The following is an 11592-nucleotide window of genomic DNA, read 5'->3' on the forward strand; positions in this document are numbered from 1 at the left end:
TGATCGATAAATCATTGCATAAATAATTTAGAAATGCTGTTTTCAGAAAAACAACAATATGATGATTATGAAACATCGTTTAAAGGATGTTTCAATCCTATTATTTTGTTTAGCTCCTGCCCTCTAGCGGACACAGTCACATGCATGTTGCAACTTTAACAGCTACTGTTTTCCAAAAGCAATACGTGGCACATGGCCTCTATCACTCAGCTACGTCTATTTAATAGATATCAATACAAAAACAGCTGTATACCTCCAGCATATGCGTGCTGCCAGATCTCTGGACCCATTGTTGCACAGCTGGTAGGGAAATGTCATTGTTCACCGCAGCGCCTAGAGGAGGGATGTCATACACTATACCGATCTCTGTTTGTTTGGCTTATCCTGACAGGACCAATTCATCACTGCTGGGCATGTTGGCTTAGCCTTCAGCACGACCACAGCAAGCGCAGCAACTTTTCCACGGGATGAATGCTCATACGCTTAGGCCTATCTCCTCTGGCTCACTGCCACTTTCTTTTCATGTGCCCTTCATGCTTTTTATTCTTCTATCTTGCATTGTCTCATTGTTCTGGTTCTTCTCTGCTGGTCTTTTTGTAGGTGTGTTTCTGAGTCGTCTTTTTGTTCCGTTTTTCCTCTATTTTGCACAAATCCTCCCCCTTTGTTTATCCTCATTTAGCACAGAACTGCAGTGTTACAGGGCCGATCATTTACAGACATTAGTAATCTCCAAAAATTACCCTTGTGACTGAGTGTCTTTTTACTAACAATTGTAACCTGGTTCATAAGAATGAGCCTGATTACAGTAATCTGAACAAATACAGCCCATAAAATCTGACCCTGCCAGCTGTCACATTATAGTGACATTCAAACATCAAGTACGCAGGTAGAAAACAAACATGATAAATGGACAATCATACGTTTGTCAGGGTTTCCTGGCCTAAGTTGACCTAAGCTGGAAAGACGTATGGGCAGGTTTGTATATTCTATTTATCACACACACACACACACACACACACACACACACACACACACACACACACACACACGGTAGAACTACGCAATGTATCTTTTCGACATTAGTGGTTTTGACGGATAAACAGATATTTAAAAACCACTGAAACAGCAATAAATGTAATTAAGACCATGCATGTGTTATTACTCAACACTGATATCAGTCCTTATGCTCATTAATTACAGATAATGGCAGGCTAGATTTTTCTTTGGCATATGTGACTGATGGTGATCATGAGTCTGTGGTTTCTTGTATAAAGCCTGGTCTCTGTGTCTCTATCTGTTTCTCCCTCCCTGTATTTCTGTCTGCGTGCAGAGATGCAGCCGGCCCGACACAGCTCCACTGTTCGCTCTGTAGCTCGCATTAACCCTGCCGCCAGGGTTAACAACCTTTCTGCTGGAAACCCTGTATGTTTTATTATAAAACAGAAAGCACAGTGAAAAATAACCCGCCCCCCAACTCTCTCTTTCTCTCTCTCTCTCTTTAGTGTTATTGATGACCCCACATTGCACTACCTATGAAAAACTGGTTTGCAAAAGGTACATATTGTACTATAACAGGGACCGGTTGTATTGTGAGTTTGAGTCATAGCAGCATTTAGGTGCCTGCATATCTGTTTGCAAATCCCCTGTGTCTGATAACGGGTTATTGTTCAAAGATATCAGCATGTTCAAAGAAAAAGCACTGAAAATATAGACTGAACTACCTGCAATCGTCTTAAGGTTTCGCTTTCTCAATCAGAGCCACACTCATGCTAAGCACACTGTACTTTAACAAAGACAAGTAAATCTGTCAAGTAAAGTGTGTGGCTTTAAAAGAGGGCTGTGATCAAACCTGTATGACGTCAGAGAGAGGAGACATGTCTATATTTCAGGCAAACAGCACCCAGCTGATAGTCAAACTTTCTGTTTACTAGGTGCAGCCAAACAGAGGACATTTTAAAAGCAAAGAAAATTAAAAACGGGTTGGTTTCATGTTTCAGATCAAGCAAGAAGTGAAGGAGCATCCCCAATGTCCAGTATGAATAAATAGTGATTATTTTGAAAAGTAAATTGGGATATCAAATCAAGTATTGCAGCGATAGCTATAGTGAATTGCATGTCACTGATTATGTCTACAAACTGGAACAATACAAAGGGAATCTTTTCATAGTTGTTATAACTATAATCTGCAAAAAAAAAAAAATCTACTTTGCTGTCACCCCTGCAGCCCACGTCTGCTAAAAGTTTTACTGACCTAACCGGCACGCAGTTTTCTAAATGCATCTAAGAATAATGATGCTGACCTCTTCATTATAGGTCTATTTTGATGGTGTAGCCTAGCAGACTTAACAAAATGCCACAATGAATTTCTCCAGTTATCAAAATGCAGTTTTGATATATCACACTCTTGTCTTTTTTGTTCTGTGCAGCAAGTCAGTTCTAGGAAATACTCACATCTCGTTGAAAGGTTGTGTGTGCCAACTTAAAGCAGAAACCCAAAAGCAACACTTGAATTTATTAATTTATGAAGCTAATTACATTGCGTCGTGTGAGTTTTTTCAATAATATAATACACATAAAACAGGCTTGTATATAATGTGCATATACACATCACTTTGAAAGACCTTTCAAGAAGAAACCACGTTTGCACCGTTCTATATTTATACTCTCTGTGAAAATCTTCAAGGCTGTCCTCTTGCTAATTAGTTCTTTGATAATGAAGTCAACCAAACAATGTTAATGAGAAACATGTTGTACATTTGTGTAGAAAATCACAGTTCACAAATCAGCACTTAGTAGAGCACTATTCACTGTGTATGTACAATATTGTGTTGTTTTGTATTACTGAGCCTGCAGACCAGATAGTTTTTCTTGCTGTCAGTTTGCATTAAAGGCGTACAGGAAGTGTCAAACAAGAAAGAATAGCTTTACCATTTGTTCAGTATAGCTGCAAAGGAAAGCCACTGTGAAATAATTTGATACAAAACGATGGTTATGCAATAATGCTGGCAGTTACAATCACTTTACTGCAGCACTTCAATTAATGGTTTGATGCTTTTACAAGCAAAGAATGCCAAATAGTTGCTAGATGTGAGGATTTTACTGCTCTTCTTTCTAATGTGAGGCAAAATGTGAGAGCAATTTTGGAAGAATATTTGATAATACAAAAAACAATTAGCATCAACCTTATTCAATCATTTTTTTATATTTGAAATGTGCCTGTAACAATTGTAATAATAATAGTTTTTGTTTCTTTTGGGGGGGGGGGGGTAAAACAGAAGTATATGAAACATTGTAACGTGCAGAAATTTATGTTTATGATTACAAAATAAATTCACTGATTTTATCGTTAAAGTGAGTAGGTACATCATGGACAGCGCTTGTCAGTTCTAAGCGCAATCGGTGGAGAGCCCCCGATTTTAAGCCCTACGGGAGGGTCTGCAAGAGGGTCATGGAGCCCCTATTGATCCTCTACATCAGTGGTTCCCAAACTTTTTTTGCTGGGCCCCCCTTGTTTTACAAGAAAAATGTTCGCGCCCCCCACCCCCCGCTCGTGCACGCACGCATGCACACGCACAAACACATCCTCCAACCACACACACACATTTTTTGCTCCATTGCGGTTTATTTCACACCTCAAACATTTAGTAAACAATTAAGCAAATACAAGTAATCTGCAATAAATTACAGGTAGTAATAAAATAAACTACCAACTCTTTTACGCTGCGTCCACACCTACACGGGTACTTTTGAAAACGCAACTGTTTCGTCCACACGTAAACGGCGTTTCGAATCACCGAGAACGGAGATTTTTTAAAACTCCTTTTTTGGGTTTACGTGTGGCCAAAGGTATGTGCCTTTTTTCACGTCACGCTGTGCGCCGCATATATATATATATATATATATATTTTATATATATATATATATATATATATATATATATATATATATATATATATTTGGTCTTTCATTTTACATGAATTGAGGCAAAAAACTGGTGCCTAAAAGTTTAACAGAATAAAATAAATGAAACGTGGCCACAATTTTCTTTTTGTTGCCCTCTTGCCTCAAAAGTTCAAGCGAAATTTAAGTTAATAATAGTCACCCAGCAAGTGCTGCATTTTTCAAAGAAATGAATCTGCAAGTAATGACTACACAACCACAGCATGTGGTGCACAATAATAAGTATGAAAGTGATGCATAAATGTCAGTGCTTGAGTCGTTTCCTGTAACCATAAAAGTACACACTGAACCAGTTTAGGTTTAAAAGTTTCACCAATAAAGATGACATTTGACGGCCTTCCTTTTTTCTACAATGTTCCCATTTCATTATATATCAATAAAGATATAGTTTGATGACCATTAGAATAGATTCTGGGTTTTTCTAAAGTCAGTAATCTTTAAAGTAAGATGTATAGTTACTGTAGGTGTGTCATTTCAGCTTCTTTACCGTCTTTCCAGCTTGTTTGGGAAAAAAACTTACTCAAACAGCACTTTCATGCAAGTGTCTTAAAAAACCCATTCATCCATCCACACACAAAAAAATGATAAAAATTATTTTCTTCTAAAACCTTTATTTTCAAACACATAATTTTTTGTACCTGCGGGCCCTCACTCTGCCACTGTTTAAGTTTTTTTTAACTAAGCTAGTACTACTTGCATAACTTCTTTTAAGACACAAAATGTTCTCGTTTTGGGAAAAGAAGTTATCAGAAGTTTATATAAACTGATATTTTATATTATATGCTGCACTGTATTTGGCAGATATGTGACAGCGCCAACGCTGCTCACAATTCTCAACACGAAAACATAAAAACAATAAAAGCAGCAAGCAAGAAAAAAACATAAAAGCAAGAAGGGTAACATCAAAGCAAAAGATAAAAGAAGAAGAGATGTGAACAATTAATTAGAAATCATTACCTGAATGTTTTTCTATACCACTGGGACTGATTACACGGATTTAGCAGCCAGAGATGCTTAGACAGTTTGATTCAAAGTCTAGAGGCCCTGCTGGCACAGAACCAATCACTGCTCATTTCTATTCTAAACTTGGTGTCATCACCATATAGTGAAGTAAATCCAAAGCTCCAAAGCCAGGCACTAGGACAATGTATATGATTAAACTTACCTAAAATTATTTGCAGTCTTCAATACTGATCAGTTACTGTAACCACTTCAGTGCTTATGTTTTCTTACTTGATGAATCAGACGCTACTAAATTAGACCTTTCTTTAAGAAGCTGCTTAAGAACACACAGTTTCTAATTTGGATTTGGGAGATAGATACTACCTCTACTTTAGATATTAGGCCTAAAACTTTCCTTTTTTATAAAGCACATAGTTAGGGTTGGATGAGGTGACCCTGAATTCTCCCTTAGTTATGCTGCAATAGGTCTAGGCTGCTGGGAGATTCCCATGATGCACCGAGTGTTTCGTCTTCAGTCACCTTTTTCACTCAGTGCGTTTATACACCTCTCTGCTCTCTTCATCCACTCACCCAGTCGCAGCAGATGGCCGCCCCTCCCTGAGCCGGGTCGCCAAAGCTCTTGCTCATAGGGGGTCATATGATTGTTGGGATTTTCACTGTTTTCTTTATTTTATTGTAGGGTCCTTACCTTACAATATAAAGCACCTTGAGGCAACTGATATTGTGATTTGACACTATATAAATAAAACTGAATTGAATTTAATTAAAAAACACCACATTTTGCCAACCTAGCTGTCAGAATGGGTCGATCACCAGTGTGACTAAACCCTTTATCCATGTTCCCACATGGTATACAACCTTATATGCTGTGAAATGCTGTCAGCGTAGAGCTCACAGACATTAAGGCAGGCAGCACAGGTGTACAGAGTACGGTTAAGAGAGGATAATATTTGAATTGGCTTTGTTTTACCTCACATGTCTGGATCAGCCTGTGAAACCAGCTCAAGGGATTTCTGTTTCCTTTTTTTAATAATACTAATTTATTTTATTACTAAGATAATATGAAGCCCCAACAGTGAGTGTATGTAAAATATGTATGTAGCTACCGTCACATCTGTAAACTGTTTTTGACTACTGATGTCTTTAAATACTGGGTATTCACTAATTTATTTATCTAACTAACGATTGATGAGAGCTGGATCTGACTACAAAACCAGGCATGTGCAGACAGTGACTTCTCAAAATGCAATATTTTATGTTTTGTTTTTTGATCATCAAAGCTGTAACCAATAATTCAGTATCACTCTTCAATAAATGAGACTTAAAACTAATGGCTTAGAACAGAAACTCATTTGGAGTTTGTTTCCATCAATGAAGAAGTAGGGTTATTTTCTTATAGATTTCAACAGAGTCAGACTTTTCTTAAGCCAAAGGGGTCGCCCCCTGCTGGCCATTGGACTGAAGCAGTTTTTAGGCACTTTTGCATCGGTTTAACTTTTCGAACATTCATCTTTTATTCTATATAAAGTCTGTAGGCTCTAAAAAAAAATTATTAGTCACATGTTAGATTCATGTCATGTTTTTTTCTGTTTTGTGCATTTGATTCATTCATGTCCTCTCGTTGTCCAAGTCTGTCTTTTCATCTCAGCTGCTCACATGGCTATCCTTAAAATGCAGCTGGGCAAGAGGACCAGAAAGGCATGTCCTGCAGCATGTCACAGCCTGCCAAGGTTCATGTCTGCAGCATGAATGCCAGTTTTACTCCCCGTCTTGTTCTCAACCCTTCTGGCTTCATCATACATAGAAAAAGGCCTTGATCGGTTCACTTGATTCATCTTTATTCATCTTTATTCAAAACTACTTTTTTCTCCTTTTATTTTTACAGCAGGTAGATGGCAAATGGCAAAAATATATTTTTTGTCCAATTTCTGTTATGGCAAAGCGCAGTGTGAGACTTTGTTACAGACGATTTTACATTACCTGAATAAAATTAATTTAGAAGAAAATAAGTGTCAGCAGTCAGGGCTGGTACATGAGCTGTTGCCACAGTAGGTGTTTGTGAAACCTTTATTTTTCAGCTGGAAGATGTTTTGACTCCTTTGGTGACTTTTATGAAGCAGGAGCCCAAAGGTAGTAAAATTCATTATGCTGCCTGCTTTATCTCAATAGGTGTGAATCATATCACAGCTATCTCGAGATAAGTTACTTTAGTTAAGTCAGTCAGTTTCCAAAATCAAAGCAAATTAAATGTGGCAACTGTATAGTGTCTCAAACCATTGGCCAAAAACACTTCAACACCTTATCATAAAATCATTTAAATGTGTTTTCTCATGTTTAAGATCTGTTTTGATGGTGTCCGTCTATGTTATTTCACTCATCTCTACTGTATGTCGGACCTCAGGGCATGGTCACTGTCTTCAATAAGCTATAAAAAGGCAGAGAACTGGATCATTCACTGGAGCAACAAACTAAAGTTGAAGCTAGTCTCAAATTGGAGCCCTTTAGCAGCTCACAGGGTTTTCCATCACAGAAAAGTGATGGAGAACCCTGTTAACGCCATTTAGTCGAAGAATGTGTTTTGGGGTTGTTTTTTTCTATGGAGGACAGTCTGGCAGAACGCCTACAGGTTGACACTCCAGACTGGATTCATACTTTTGCAACACAGTGTGGGAGGACTATCTTTTGGGGAAGCCAAAAAGTTTTAAAGGAAAAAACTTATATGCTTTAACATGCAGCACCAGACTAGGGGCCAAAAGGAGGAACAGAGAAGCTTGGGATTCCCACATGTTTAATCAGAACCTTTAAAGTTTTCCCGCTTTGAGGTCAGAATTGGAACTCTAAATTTAATCTGACAATAAATGCACCAACTAGATGCATAGCTGAAAGTACAAACATCATATGTCATTGTTAAGTGATGTTTTTTTTCCAGTATAGCCCAAGCCTGTAGTCATGCCTCCTCCTCCTTCTCACCTCTTACATCCATTTTCAGTCATCCATCCCTCCTGTCTTTTACACAGTCCACAGCATCATCAGTTTGCTTGTTTTCTGCAGTCGACACAGCAGGTCAATCTGACAAGGACAAACAAGACACTGAATTCTGTGGCAGCTTGACAGCGTGTGTGCATACCGCATGTATACTGATGCATACAGGCTCAAAGCCAAGTCTTCAATCAGTTTACTTCCTCTCTTTCTCCCGTTTGATGATCTCTACATAGACAAGCTTACACGTTACAGTACGTTTCTTGTTTTCAAAGTCCAGTAATAAATTTCGTTATCATCATGCTCATCATCCTCATCAATAGACTGCATATAATTTTTCATCAGCCAATTAGGTGTTTCTAATCATGAAGAGTAAAACCAATGACCCTGTGGTGCCAGGCAGAGCATTCTTATCCCAGGGTTGTAAATACTGCTGTTTCGTCTGAAGTTGCATGTGTCAGAGATATGCTTAAGGTGCTTTTTAAGTGTTGGTGCTTTGATGCACAGGTTACTGAATGCTGACAGGAAAAAGATCTTGTGTGAAAGAGCGACAAAGTCTGTATAAGAAGGTGGGATGGGTGGTGTCTGATTTGGATTTTGCACTTTTGCTGTTTGGTTAGGATCAAGAAAAGGTTATGATTTGGGCTGAAATATGTAATTTCCTAAAACAATATCATGTGGGTCCAGAGCAAGCATCCATCTACATGTCACACGCCGGGTGTGTCTCACCATTGCAATAGCTGTTGCATCACAGCACCAACACAAAAGGATAACCTCTGTGCACCTCCCAGAGCTCTGATACATTTGCAGTATCAAGGCTGTTGGTATGTGGTCTTCCAGAGTCAGCTGTCAAACTTTATGTTGATTTAGTTTTAGCTTGTTTTGCCTATTTAGACTAAAAAAGCTTTGAAATGAGCCATTAAGTAAGATAACTATAAAAGAAATGATAAAAAGCAAAGACAAAAAAAAACCCCCACTGCAAACCAACTCATCACTATCTGATTCTACAATGTAGCCGCTAAATTACCTGAAGAAATTATCTCAGCAGGCTACTACCCTGATATTTTCATTCCTCAACAAATGTTCAGCAAAGTGACATAAAAGCCCATTGTTCATTGCTTTGTAAAATTTGAGTTTTACCAAATCAGCAATTCTGATTAAAAGGGCAAAAGATGTTTGTTTAATCTGAAAAGGAAAAAAAATGCATAATTTAGAACACGAAGCTTCAACAGCGGTTCCTCCTGTTTAAGCCTTTCACAATTAATTCCACAGATGAATTTCTGACAAATGAACCCCATCTCCAGCTTTCCTGGATTGTCAAAATATCTCATCTGTTTTTGCATACGCTCTCCCCCTGTGTGACATTTTCTAGCTTCCAAAATAGTCCAAATCATGTTAGATACTGCAGGTGTCTTCCTTGTTCTGTTTAATGACTGCAGGAGCTTTTCCTGAAATCACAGCAGTAGACCGATACTAACGCCAAAAGCTACATGAAGCTCCGTCTTTGTCAAAGTCCTATCCATCTGGTTGCAGGTGGAAAACAGGAGAACCCAGAGAGGGAATGTAAACACTGTCAAACTATCATACCCACTACAATGTTGGAGTGCTGAACAATCAAGCCCATGCTGCTCTGATGCAAAAACATTTTTTTTAAAAAGCATCAGCCATTTGGCTTAAGGAAGCCAATAGTTCAAATTAAAATCTACTTACAGTCATCAAGTTCTATTATTTATCTCAAGGACAGAGTGGATAAAGTACAATTTGTTCAAAATATGCATGATGTAACTCATAAAAAAAGGATTTGCAATTTTAATAACACCTAAAAGGTACTTACACAACTCAAACCATGCTAAAAAGCCATTCACACACACTGAATCGAAAATCAATAAAGAGGTGTGCAACAGGCCTTTCTGTGACAGAGAGGAAATTATGAAGTGAGGTGAGAGGATGATGAATGGAGGGTGCTGAAATGGGTCCCAGGTGTACAGCTGTATGGCAGGTAAGGACAAAGGCAGACAGAATGATCTGTGATGATGGGAAACAGATGACGGAGCACTGGAAGGAGAGAAATGACAAGCTGAAAGGAAGAAGGAGGGAGAGATCTGATCACTGCTGGCATTGTTGCCAATGCAGGGCATATTCTTATGTAAGATTCGGTGTCATCAGCCGAGGCCATTGGGGGCAACGGCAACAGAGAAATGCATGCCGGTGAAATAAATTGAGGCCCTGTAGGATTCTGTTTTTCGCCCCCAACAGAAAGTCGTTTCCACAAGAGACAGCAAAGTCAAAAATTCAAGCTTTCAAATATAATGCTGTCTCCTCAACAGCTACTTTGAATAGGAAGAAACCGTGTTTCTATTAAGAGTGTTCTGTGAATGGTTAATACGGGGTATTTTCTTTTAATTTATTATATTAGATGTTTTTTTGAGGGTTTTTTTTTTGGAGGTTTGGGTGATAGATCAAACATCCAAACTGTGGCTATCCATCCCCCCCAAAACAGTCATTGTAGAAGGAACCAGTGCACAACTGACACTGTATGAAGACATAATGAAATGTGGGTAAATTCCCAGGCACTTCTACCAGCCCATTATTATGTAGGACACACAATTGAAAATTTCTGCTTCTCACTGTCACCCACCTTTTCTTCAACTCTGAAACTGCACATGTACACCTTACAAAAACCATGCAATGCAATCTAAAACCAACAGCAGTGCAAATGTTAACTCAGTGGAAATTAAAGGAAAGAATACAAGAAGCTGGAAACCGAAATATTCTTTCTACGTGATTGATGGCGAGCAGACATCTGTGTATTTATGTCTGCTATGTGCCCTGTGTGTCAGTGAGAGATATTGTGTCTATTGTTGCTATTTTGGTAGCACAGTCCAAACACGCAACAAACCGGTTATTCAACTGACAAATGAATATCTGGATGAAATGTTCTTTTCCTTTTAAGCAGGGAAAGCCGAGCGCAGAATAGATTGGAGTGTGAAATCCCAGAATTGAAATTTAATAGGAAAAACTCTACTTGTTTGGACAGCAGAGGAGTACTAAAAGTTGTGTGTTTACCCACCGTGTAAAAGTTTAATAGCAAAAGTATATTTGTGGAAAGTAACAAAAGCAAAACGCCATAAGAAAACACGCTGGACCATAAGAGAAGAGGAAAAGGAGCACAATGAACATCCACCAGCACACATACATGAATGAACAGATACAGCACATACTGCTTATATGTATGAGAAAGACTGATGTAAAGAGACCTATAGGCAGGCAAGATCTCAGAGAGAGTGAAAGGTGGCAGTTAGGGATAGATAGGGGTGTATATCCCAGAAGACGGGCTTATCCTGTGAGGTAAAACAGCGCAGGCTGGTCATCCAGAAAATAGAAAGTGAAAGGTGTTTTAGAGAGAGACACTGGATAAAAGGTGATCCTCTCTCACTCTCAATCCCCCACCGGTCGCCCAAGCCAAAATAAAAGCTGTCTGAGTGCTGAGACAGGAGCAGGGACTGCTGGAAAAAAATGGAAAGAAAGGGAGGCTCAGTGCTAAAATGTACTGTTGACATCTACTGTATGTGGAAGTCAGGGGGGAAAGGAATGATGCTTCTCAGCTATTGTGCAGTAAGATTGGAACTGTTCTTCCAGACTACAGTGGCTCAGTTTGAATTTTGAGTTATCATAATGCTTCTAGAAAGA

This window comes from Oreochromis niloticus, linkage group LG15 (assembly GCF_001858045.2).
Source record: "Oreochromis niloticus isolate F11D_XX linkage group LG15, O_niloticus_UMD_NMBU, whole genome shotgun sequence".
In the NCBI taxonomy this organism is placed as follows: Eukaryota; Metazoa; Chordata; class Actinopteri; order Cichliformes; family Cichlidae; genus Oreochromis; species Oreochromis niloticus.